The sequence below is a fragment of the Phoca vitulina genome, unplaced genomic scaffold (genome assembly GCF_004348235.1).
Source record: "Phoca vitulina isolate PV1807 unplaced genomic scaffold, GSC_HSeal_1.0 scaffold4, whole genome shotgun sequence".
Taxonomy (NCBI): Eukaryota; Metazoa; Chordata; class Mammalia; order Carnivora; family Phocidae; genus Phoca; species Phoca vitulina.
In genome coordinates, this window is record NW_022589707.1 from 80,998,892 (window position 1) to 81,011,132 (window position 12,241).

Consider the following 12,241-nt stretch of genomic DNA (forward strand, 5'->3'; position numbering starts at 1 on the left):
GTGGGGAAGGCAGAGGAAGAGAAGAGGGGAGATCCCACCTCTTCGGTATAAGTATCAATAGCTAGGTGTAGAAAAAAAAAAAAAACCACAAGCAAATTGGAGGGCTAAAGCTCTCTAAGGCTGAGTAAGGCCCTTTGCTCATGCCTGATTCTCAGGAAATTAGGAGCCCCTGGGAAGGCAGGCAAACAGGAGCAAGCTTTGACCCCTTGTCAATTTATCACTCAGATAAGAGAGCCTTGATACTTGTTCTGGGATTTCCCCAGATCATCTAATGGCAATGATTTTTTAAAAAGCATAATTTCATATATGCTCCTTGGAGGTTCTGTAACTTCCTGGAATAAGGATTCAGATATTCAAGCAATGAATTTGAGATGCCAGAGCCTCTTCAACATTGCCCCATAGCTTAGCAACCCCAAATTGGCATAGTGCCACCCATGTAAGGCTTGGAAAAAGTCAGAGAAGAGGAGGACCCAATGAGGCCCTCTTTGTCAGTCTTTGTGGTGAGATGAGTCATCTTGTTACTGAGTACAGAAAGGCCTGGGGAACAAGCTACTTACCTCCTTTGACATTTTGCTTCATGGTTGGAAGATCTCAGGCTTCCATATACAGCTGGGTCAGTATCTGGAAACATGTAGGCCTCCAGCCTGGCCCACTCCACATATGCAGAGCTGTCGGTATAAGATCATAAGTGAACATGAACACAGAGAACATGCGCCTGCCCGTGGTCATCTTCACAACTTGGCCCCAGCCTGGCTGCCATTGAGGGAAGGGTTGGATGCTGGCCCCACTCTGCCTCTCTTCCATCTTCCTTTTACTATTCTGGCTTTGCATTCACCCATCCTGCTGTAGCCCTTGCATGCCTCATCCCCCTTCCTTTAGGAAGAAGTCAGAGGGCCACTGGAGAACAAATACGGGGATCCAGGGTTAGGTGGTGTTTAATAGCTGCTGGTGAATGAACCAATAATCGGTTCTAAATATGCACATTAAAAAAAATATATATAAATAACAATTTCTCTACCCCTATTGCACGGGGGAGTTAGGATCGATATCTTGTTAAAGTTTAAGGAAGATACTCTCTTATATGTGATTCCAGAATTAAATTAAAGAAAATTAGGAGGAGTTTTATTTGGCTAGGGTAGGGGAAAGGGATGGTTGGGTAGAAAAGGGAGAGACTTGGAGAAGGGGAAGAGTTTTCCTTGGTAGAGTGGGGGTTGACATCTGCTGTTCTACCCCCACCCAAATAAGTCCTAAGAGCCAACTCCCAATTCTCAAGGTAGGCTTGGTAGATGGATCTTGATACCTGACATTGACAACCCACAGTGCTTCTCCCCAGGGTCTGCTGACTCTAAGCATATTTTTCTTCCCCACTGCTAGGCTCTTAATGTTGAATTCATATGTTGAAGCCCTAACCCTTAAAGATTATGGTTTTAGGAGGTGGGACCTTTGGGAGGTGCTAGGTCTGAGGGCAGAGCCCTCACAAATGGGATTAGTGCCCTTATAAAATAGGCCCCACAGAGATCCCAGGCCCCTTCTACCATGTGAGTACACAGAAGAATGCTCTATCTATGAATCAGGAAGAGGATTCTTACCAGACCCCAACCTACTGACAACTTGATCTTGGGCTTCCAGCCTCCAGAACCATGAGAAACAAATTTCTGTTGTGTATAAGCCACCCAGTCTCAGGCACTTTATTGTAGCAGCCTGAATGGACTCAGACAACTACTATCTTCTGTCTTCTTTCCAACTCAAACTTTGCGTCAGACTGAAAAGCTAGTTTGGACCTACTTTCCCGATGGATTAAAGCTGCCTTGTTTCAGAACCTATAGGCACCCCCTGCTAATATAGCACCTTTGTAAGAATTAGAAACAGGGGCTCTTATGACTGTCATTGCTCCACAGGTGCATGGATAAGCGAAGGAAGATGTTGCTTTATGTTAATCAGGAAAATATTCTGAATCAGTTCGGTTCTGGCAAGAAACCAATGACAACTTAGAACTGAATAATTGAGGAGAGTGTAAGGAACACATCATTTACAAAGGTGTGGGCAGGATTTAGAGAAACCCGCAAGAAATGGCACAGCACCCTGGGGCTAGCAATGGTGGGTATTCATTACCATCCCATCCTTGAGGAGCAAGAGGAGAGAACCCTGTGCTCAAAACCTGAGAGGATCTATAGTTACAGGAGCTGTGACCCTCGGTAAAGGGAGAGAGACCATCGATGGCCACCCAGTGGAGAGGGAGCTGAGAGAAAGTAAAACTCTTCCCTTTGATCTGACCAGTTTCTCCTATTGGTAGAACCAGCCAGAAGGTAGGGTCGAGGAATGCAGTCCATTCAGGCCAGCCACCCAGGGAACAGAGGAGGGTGAGGTGTGGGAACTGGATCTAGAGAGGCAAATGGAAAACATCCAACACAGGAGCCCCCTTCCTCCAGGCAGATGTGCCCCTGTCCAGACACACCTAAGGAGTGTGCATAGATCACATTTTAGCCACACTTACTCTCCTTGGCCAGACACCCTTTTGCAGGGCATAGACTACACAACCATATGTGGAGGTCCTGACCTTTGAGGACCATACCCCTTTTCATGTGCAAAAATTTTATAAAAGGAACTCATGTCCCAAAGGTAAATAGAAAAAAATAAACCATTCCAAATAGATGTCTCCTCCAACCATATTTCTGCTCTTCTTCCAATTCTGCTCTACCTTCTCCATAAACTTCTTTCTTTTCTCTACCAAATGGCACAATCATCCACCTGGTCCATGTTCTCCCTTGTCTTCCACATTCAAACAATTGGTTATCAGCACATTGGTTCCCCTTTAGAATCTATCACCTCTTCTCTATCGCTATTATACTGCCACAGGTCATTATCCTCTATCCCCAGATTTACCACTACAGTCATTTCCAAACTGAGCTCCCTGTTACTCACACGTATCCCATCCCACTTTTCTTCCACTCTCACACCATGGTCAGAGGTATCCTTCTAGATAGCACTGATAGGATTGCATCATCCCACTGCTTAAAATCCTTCTGTGACTTACCTTTTCCCCTTAGGCAAGTTCAAATACATCAGTCTGACGCAGAAGGCTCCATATGACCCTGCCCCCACTAATTCCTCCAGCCTCATTGCTCACCACATCCTGCATGTTCTCCTTACTCCTGAATGCTGACCCTCTTGCAATTTCTCCAAAGCACCATGCTCCCTCCCACCCCTAGGGCTTTTGCTAGGCGATTCTCTCTGCCTAACATGACTTCACCCCTTTACACCATCTAACTAATGTCTATTCCTCCATCAAGGCGTAGGTGAAGTATCTCTTCTTTTTGGAAAACAGTCTTGACCCTTCTCTCTTCTCCTGCAAGATGACTTAGGTGCCCTTTACTCGTACTCATTTTCTGCACCCCATTAACACCTCTGTGCAGCTCTCTTGATAGCACTTATGACACTTTCTCTCACTGCTAATTTTCTTGTCTGTCACCCTCACTATCCCTGCAGCCCCAGTACCTAACACTGACCGGCTCTACCTATCATAGGATCTGCAAGTGCTAATTGAAATGAAGTAGGTTGTAATGAAATGGAATCTTCCCTGGTTGGCGCTGCCTGACTTCAATCCAGTTAATCCATTATCATGTGTGACTACTGACTTTGTCAACATGCTACTCCTGCTTTATGGTTTATGACTGAATGTAATTTGCTTTGCCCTGCTTTCCTCGTGGTTTATAAGCTTTTAAGACAGAGAGAAACCTATCTTCTAATTCTGAATGATTTCTCACTCAAATTCTGTTTGAATATTTTGTCAGACACTGGGAAAAACCAAAGGAAATTAAGCATTAATGAGGTCACATTCCATAGAAAAATAAACCCTTCCCCAGCTCTCTTCTCTTAAGGGCATGGCCTCAATAAATTTTTCAAGGTAGCTATTTAAAAAGTACCTCTTTTGCCACCATTCACTTCATTCACATCTAATTGAATGTGGAAGGAACCTGGAGTGAGTGAGTGAAATATATATTTTTTAATCTCACTTGGGTAAGAACCTTGAGAAAAGAGCCTGGGGATACCTCTGTGTTTGCTCTCTTACTCCCCTTCCTTATTCACGTAACTCACATTTGTTTTTTAATTGTGTGCCAAGTGTTCTCCTAAGGTTATAAACTGAAGATTGCTGTGATGCAATGGTGGCTAGTACTTGCCCAAGTGTTTGCCCAGATACAGAACACTGCCACATAGGGCATCTCATTTAACTTTCATGTGCCAAAGAGGTGGGCATTGTTACTGCATCTGTTTTCCCGATGATCAGACGCCTCAACTTTAAAAACTCTCTCATCATACCCCTCACTCCAGTCACTGCCTCATCAGCCAGCTCTGAGGGACTTCCCAGCTTCACTCAGATACAACTGGACAACATCTGTCTTTGGGTGTGCACTCCTGCTTCCTGCCCTGGGGTGTCTCTGACGTCTCAGATGAGCAGCCTGTTGCATGTACTGGCGGCTTAAATATTGTCAAACTTAGGAATGAACGGGGGGGTCTGTGCTCATGTGGGCTCCCTCAGTCATCAGAGACCCATTTTAAAGGGCTCCTCCCAAGGTTTAAGGGCCCATTGCTTGCATCATTGGCCAACTCAATAACACATCCTTGTGTTGGCTCTTTCTTCATCTCCATTTCACTTTTCCTTCCCTCACTTCTACTCCTTGCAGTTTCTTCTCAAATAAACTACCTGTACACAGCATTTTTAACTCCAGCTCTGCTTCCAAGGAAACTGAACTGTAATCATGAGCTTGGATGACTCTCCAAGTACCCCAGTTGTTTACATGGAAGACTGTAATTCATAGGTCGACTGACTCCCAAATTCCATGTGCTTTTCTCTCTACCCTCCTTGCATTGAGAGAACTAATAGTCTAAGTACTTAGAGGCTTAGCTACAGAAACAACTAACTACAAAAGAGAGGTGTCAAGTCAAAAGTAGAAGCAAATGAGTTTGGAGCACAGAAAAGAGTGATCAGTTGAATGAGGGTGGGTGTGTGGGCTGGTGAGGAAATGCTTCCCAGGGCAGGTGGCCAGGAGGCCTCTCCTAATCACTCCCAACAGGCGGTCCCATCTGGTATTTTCTCTGCTAGCACAGTCATCTCCTTCTTAGTAATTAATCACAATGTGTAAGTAAATATTTGTTTCTATTTGTTTATTGTCTCTATGTCCCAAGAGGGCAGGTACCACATCAGTTTTGTTTACCACAATATCCCTGGCACTGAGCACACTGACTAGAACATAACTAGCAATCAATAAATTAACTAGCAAATTAAAAAAAAAATCAATCTTAATTGGTGAACAAATCAATAAATTTGTTCTTAATGAACAAATGAATCAGTAAATGAATGGTATCACAGGCAAAGTGAACAGAATAAAGAAAAGCATGGAAGAGTATGAGAATACAATCTATCCAGAGAAATGTCTGTGGTTGGTTATATAGGATGTATTTGTTTGGAAGAGTGGAAAGGCCAGAAGTGGCTGAGGAAAGTATCTCTTACAGTAACATGGAGACCATATAAATATTCAATATATAATACTGCTGGGCAGATAATGTTGCCTGATAACTGGCTATAAAACTTGGGTTATATACTGCACTAAGTGTGCTTTCTGCTCTGTCAGACAGTTGGTGTTGGCAGGGCTGGACCTTGTTTGCAGGTGTGGCCCCTTGCATTACAGGTATGCCTTGGATTATCTGCTGCCATTGTTGCCCACTGTATTTTGTGCAGTTGTATATTGACAGATCCTGTCCTAAGTCCCACCTGCTGGCTGTACTTCTAGTTCTGCCTACCTCAGAGTTTCTGTTTAGGACTCTTGCTGCCCTTTATTCTCTGCCTTGCCTTTCTCATCTGAACTCTTACAGCATATAACACCAGACTTCAGACCCTTAAGAACAACACAAGGCAGTATAAGATACCTTCTAATTCATTCATTCAGTCATATATTAATGGCTTACTATGGGATAGACACTATACCGGGCGCATGTCTCTCCTGGTTGACTCATGATTCTATGCACTCTGTGCTGTTCAACTGCCTTGTTTCTCACCTAACAATTCAGAGAGTTACCACTGCCTTGTCTCCACTCTGGTTTGCTGTGGGGGGCTCACCTAACCTCAATACCTTTCTTGTGGACCATGTTAGCTAAGGATGCTGCTACAAAATTATGATGGAATGATTTCCCTGCTGCCCTGCCTTCAACACAACTCAAGAAAAAAAAAATCAAAATATTCCAGCAACCCTCAGACAGTTTCTCTTCTCACTCCCAGAAGTCTGGTTAGAAGTGGACAGCTACCCGTTCCTTTCTGGCTCCTTGACAGCTAAGATTATACCCTTGGTGTATTGACATTTCAGGAACAAATGAAACTCACCTTTACCATTGCTTATTTTTAGTGTCTCTGCATTTATATTTAGAAAAGAAGTTCTGACAGGCCTCCAAGAGCAACATTCCTGCAATTTTTGCTGGAGTATGGGGAGGCCACAAGGAGGGAAAGAAAGTCATGCATGTTATCCACTGTTTATTTCCTGGACCTGGTGCCACAGCACAGGCACATGTACTATAAAAGAGGCAAAGCGAGAGCAAGAGCCAGGGCTCACCTCCAATTGCTCACACCTGGCCATTCAGCAAGCCTCCTAGTTGGCACACACCGGCTTCACTTGCAGGGTTCCTAAGAGAAAGGGTAAGTGAAAATCAGGAGGACCAAAAGAGACGTTGACTAAAAACTGAAGTAAAATCACTCCCAACCTACAACTTGACATATTTTTTCTTCTTTTCAGTTCCTACAAAACATGTTCCTGCGTATTTTTAAAAAGTTCTAAAATAAGTATTATATTCATGTAGTATAGAACTCAAAAGGAAGATTTTGTAACATCTATCATAGACAAAGGATTAATAACTCTAATACCTCTTGGACATTAAGGGACAAAAGACCAAAAACTTGAGAGAAAAATGAACAAAAGACATGAACAAACAATGATAGGGACATGTTAAAAGAACACACTGGCCAAATTCAAGTGGTTCTTCTGAATGGTGAAATCTGGGATAATTTGAGCAACAAAATAAATGTTGATAGTAGATATAATGCAGAGAATAAAATAAATATCTATGAGTCCATTCTGACATAAATAATTAAGTAAATAAGTAATTAAGGTGGGAGAGGGAAAGCTCTTTCTCACAGCAGAATTCCAATCCCTAAGTATAGAAGCAATGGTGAAAATATAAATTGCTGGGGCGCCTGGGTGGCTCAGTCGGTTAAACGACCTACTCTTGATTTTGGTCAGGTCATGGTCTCAGGGTCCTGAGATTGAGTCTGTGCCTGAGCCGGTGCCCTAGCCCCATGCCCAGCCCCACATTGGGCTCTGCATTCTGTCAGGAGTCTGCTTGAGATTCTTTCCCTCTCCCTTTGCCCCTCCCTGCCCTGTCCTCGCTTGTGCTTGCACTCACTCTCTCTGAAATAAATTAAAAAACCTTAGAAAAAAAAAAGAGGCTACAAAATACTAATCAGCCAACACTACATTAGTCATAGATAAGAATCCCACTCCCCCTGCTTGTGTTCCCTCTCTCGCTGTGTCTCTCTCTGTCAAATAAATAAATAAATCTTTAAAAAAAAAAAAAAAAAGAATCACCCATAGGAGCTGAAGTTCCTGGGATAAATAGATTAAGGCAAAAATATTTGCATAGCTTCAAAGTCAGAGTCAAGCTCACGAGACATATTGATCACATAGTTAAGTGAGTTTCCATAAGTAAAAAGTTATTCTTTTCTCCTATTTCATGGGGATATACTTTGAAGCTATGCAAATATTTTTGCCTTAATCTATTTATCCCAGGAACTTCAGCTCCTATGGGTGATTCTTATCTATGACTAATACTGTAGTGTTTGCTTATTTTATAGCCTCTTTTTTGATATGATGTGCGGAAAAGAGCACAGCACTGCTTCTGTGATATTCTTGCCAAAAGTGTATTACCTGAATTTTGTCAGGAGGAAACATTAGCCAAACTCAAACCAAGTACATTTTACACAATAACTGGTCATTATTCAGCAAGGTCACAAAAGAAAAACCAAGAGAACTCTCCTAGATTGGAGGAGAGCAAGGCAACGTGAATCCTTGACCCTGGAACAGAAAAAAGACATTAGTGGGACAACTGGTGAAATCTGAAAAAGACCTGTAAATAGCTAATAGTATTACATTTAGGTTAATTTCCTATATGGTGGCTTTATAAGGTGTTAACATTTGAAAAGTAAGAGACAAGAAGTTTCTGATATTTTCTGCAAATTTTTCCTAGGCCTGAAAATTTTTCAAAATAAAAAGTAAAAATAAATAAAATTTTAAAAGGAAGAAAAGGGTATACAATGTTCCCTTTAACCCATTCTCCAGGAATAAATTTCTTTCCAACAGATAGCTACCGTTAACAGCTTCTCGCTTATCCTTCCAGAGATTTCCCATGTAAACAAACACATGGATATTCATCATGTGTTTATGCATATATGTATTAAGAGATCCTTCTATATAAGTATATGTCATCCACCTAATGACTGTTTAATATTATATAGATTATATGTATTACATATATTAATTACTGATGGTCATTTATGGTTCTAATATTTTGGTATTAGAAACAATACTACAATAAAGGCTTTAGTTCCTGTATATAGTACTTGTAGTATAAACTTCTGGAAGTGTAATTTCTGGTTCAAAGTGTATAAAGATCTTAATTTTTATTGATACGCCCAAATTGGTCTCCACAAGTGATGTACTGGTTTATATTCTTTTTTTTTTTTTATCTTTCCTTTTTTTTTTTTAATTTTTTATTGTTATGTTAATCCCCATACATTACATCATTAGTTTTAGATGTAGTGTTCCATGATTCATTGTTTGTGCATAACACCCAGTGCTCCATGCAGAACGTGCCCTCCTCAATACCCGTCACCAGGCTAACCCATCCTCCCACCCCCCTCCCGTACTGGTTTATATTCTTATCATCAGGGTAGACAAGTGCTGATAATTTATGTTTTGTCAACACAGTGTATAGAGTGCTCTTTGCCCATATGATAGGTAAAAAACATACCTGACTGTAGTTGTGATATGCATTTCTCTTGCTGAGAATCAAGTTAAGGCTTACTTCATATATGTAAACTCCATTTGTGTTTTCTTTTCCATGAACTGTATATTCTTTTTTTTTTTTTTTAAGATTTTATTTATTTATTTGACAGAGAGACATAGCGAGAGAGGGAACACAAGCAGGGGGAGTTGGAGAGGGAGAAGCAGGCTTTCCCGCGGAGCGGGGAGCCCGATGTGGGGCTCGATCCCAGAACCCTGGGATCACGACCTGAGCCGAAGGCAGACGCTTAACGACTGAGCCACCCAGGAGCCCCATGAACTGTATATTCTTTTACTTTGCTTATGGAAGGGGGTGACTCATTGGTTTTCTTTCACATTATTTCCCAATTTAATGCAACCTTATAAAATAGGTATATTATCCCCATTTAGTAAAGAAATAGAGGCTCAAGGAGTACAGACATTTTCCCAAAGTTAAAATGCTATTTGTATACTGAGAATCCCAGTTTGCCTAACTTCAACCTGAGCACTTTCTACAGCCTTATTGCCCAGATTAAAGTGAAAAAAGGAAGAAGGAGCACTTTCTCAATTGTTACCTGAAGCACAACAAATTCTTTATAGGTATAGGTGGACCTGTCCCTAGGTGTTAAATTACCTCCCTTCTTCCTGGGGGAATGACCTCTGGACTTTCACTTGCTCATTGGGTCTCCAATTCTATTTATTTTATGTAAACAAAAGATGAAGAATACAAAGTTTAAAAGGAGGACTTGGAAGTATTCAAATGATGCCTGGAAATTGGGTACAGATTACTAAATATGTTAGAGAACATGGCCAAGTTTGTTTGCAAGCTCTTGATTAATGTGTTCCCAGGTATGGTCATGCAATATCAGAGCTCAGAGTCTTTGAGGGTCTTGTGAAAAATGCACTTCCAGGCTCTACCACATGCCACATACAGAATCCTCATCTCTGTGCACAAAGTATCCACAAGTTCCAAAAGCTCCCCCGGTGACTCCGACTAAAGTTGACGAACTGCACTGCCATTCAAGGTGTGACCCACAGACCAGCAATTGTACCACCTGGTGCTCATTAGAAATACAGAATCTCAAGTTGGTCCCTAGACTGGTGGCCCAGAATCTGCGTTTCAACATGATCTTTAGGAGAATTTATGTGTACATTAAAGTTTGAGAAGCACTGCCCCTAGAATGAAAAAGGATAAAGAGTATTAGGCATAGACTTTTTTTATTGGGGTAAAATGAGCATACAGTCAACTGTACATATTTAAACTGTACAACTGGATAACTTTGCCATATGTTTTCTTCCATGAAATTTTCAGTCAAGAGAATGAACATACCCATCATCGCCCATCATGTCCCTTTATAATCTCTCTTTCCTGCCTCTCTCCCAAACCCTTCCATCCCCAGGTCACCATGTATTAGGTGTCATTATAGATTAGTTTGCATTTTTGAGTTTTTATATATATTGATTGTGTCTGGCTTCTCTCACTCAGTATGATCATTTAGAGATTCATATGTATTATGCATGTATTAATAGTTCATTCCTTTTTACTGCTGAATAGTATCTCATTATTTGGCTATATCAAATTTTTTTATCCATTTTTCTACTGATAGACATTTGGGGTTGTTTTAGTTCTTGGCTATTAAAAATAAAGGTGCTATGAACATTTGTGTATAAGTTTTTGTATGAACATATGATTACATTTCTCTTGGGTAAATACCTGAGTAGAATGGCTGGGTCATACAGTATGCTTAACCTAAGTGCCAAGTTACCTAAGTGACTTTGGAAATGAGTGGAGTCTACAAGACTAAAGGCAAAAGAAGCTGCACATAAGCACTGTATTCTAGTGGATAAAGTTGTTTCCTTGTGTTAATAATTCTGATACTACTACACATGTATTCTGGAATTAAACAATTAAGTAAATGGACAGTGGGTGATAAGAACCAGGTTTCTTGCTGTTGAAGTGAGAATTTACGGATAAGCAAGGGAAGGTGGCCAGAATGATCCTGGTGCTAATGGACTAAAATTGAAGACATAAGTATGAGCTCATGTTTAGTTTAACACAGATACAGATGGTTACATACAGAAATATTTATTGATATGCATATATATGCAGGTAAGAATATACACATATATTTTCTTGCTCTGTCAGCTGAGAGGGCCTAGAACAGTGAGTACTCATAGAGTCTAAATTTTGATTTCTAAAACCCTTCTCCAATAAGAGGAACCAGGAGCTCCTTGGAGAAATGGCTACTCCCAGGACTGGGTAGGAAATGTAAAAATGTAGCTGGAGTATCTTTTAGTCGCACAGAGCAAGGGAGTACTCAAAAACAACCCACCATAATGATGGGGCATATAAAAGGTACAAAGAAGCAAACTGGAAAAATTTCCAATAGCCATATTTTAGAGATACATACATACTGAAATATTGACAGAAGAAATGATATGATATCTGGAATTTGCTGCCAAATAACCTAAGGTAAGGGGTGGGTAGGGGTACAGTTGAAACAAGGTTGGTCATAAATTAATTGTTTTTGAAGCTGGGTGATGGTTACATGGAAGTCAAACTATTCTGTCTACTTGTTTAAATGTTTGAAAATGTCCATTGAAAAAGGATGAGAGAGTTAGAAATTTTTCAGCAACTCGAGTTCCAAGAGAAACACACAATGCCCTCCAAGGATTTCAAACTTGTATCTTCTTCTTTTACCTGCCTATTGTAAGGCTTTTCTGATTTTAGCCCCTATTAGCCAAGACTGTTGTACAACCATATCCTGGATGCCCAGGGCTGCCTGCAATTTCCATATTTTATATAAGTGAGATTTGGATGCCCAGGCACAGGTTTGCCAGAGGAAACAGGGCAGCCTTTGACAGCATACCTGGAAAGATCTGGAAGCCTCTGTATGAATTATGGAACCTCCAGAAACAGATACTTGAGAAATTAAAGCTCACTGTAGAGTTTCCAACACAATGTGGCCTTCAGCTCCACAGAATCAGGTTCACAAGGACCATTTTTTCAATGGTGACATAAATCTATCTCCAGACTTACTGCCAGCAACATATGAAGGTATACTTTTACTAAAGAAAGAGGGAGAGATAAAGAGAGGAAAAGAAAAAAGAAAACAAGGGGGAGAGAATACCTTTTGCATTTTCCCTTTGCAGACCAG

General features: G+C 41.0%; 1 long non-coding RNA gene across 1 annotated transcript; it reads right to left on the minus strand.

Annotated features, from left to right (window-relative positions):
* Nucleotides 1-448: 448 nt before the first annotated feature.
* Nucleotides 449-8,113, minus strand: LOC116631139. Its single transcript, XR_004299095.1, has 3 exons — nucleotides 7,971-8,113; nucleotides 6,603-6,673; nucleotides 449-668 (listed from the first exon to the last, which is right to left on the minus strand). It is a non-coding gene; the product is annotated as an uncharacterized LOC116631139 (long non-coding RNA).
* Nucleotides 8,114-12,241: the final 4,128 nt, after the last annotated feature.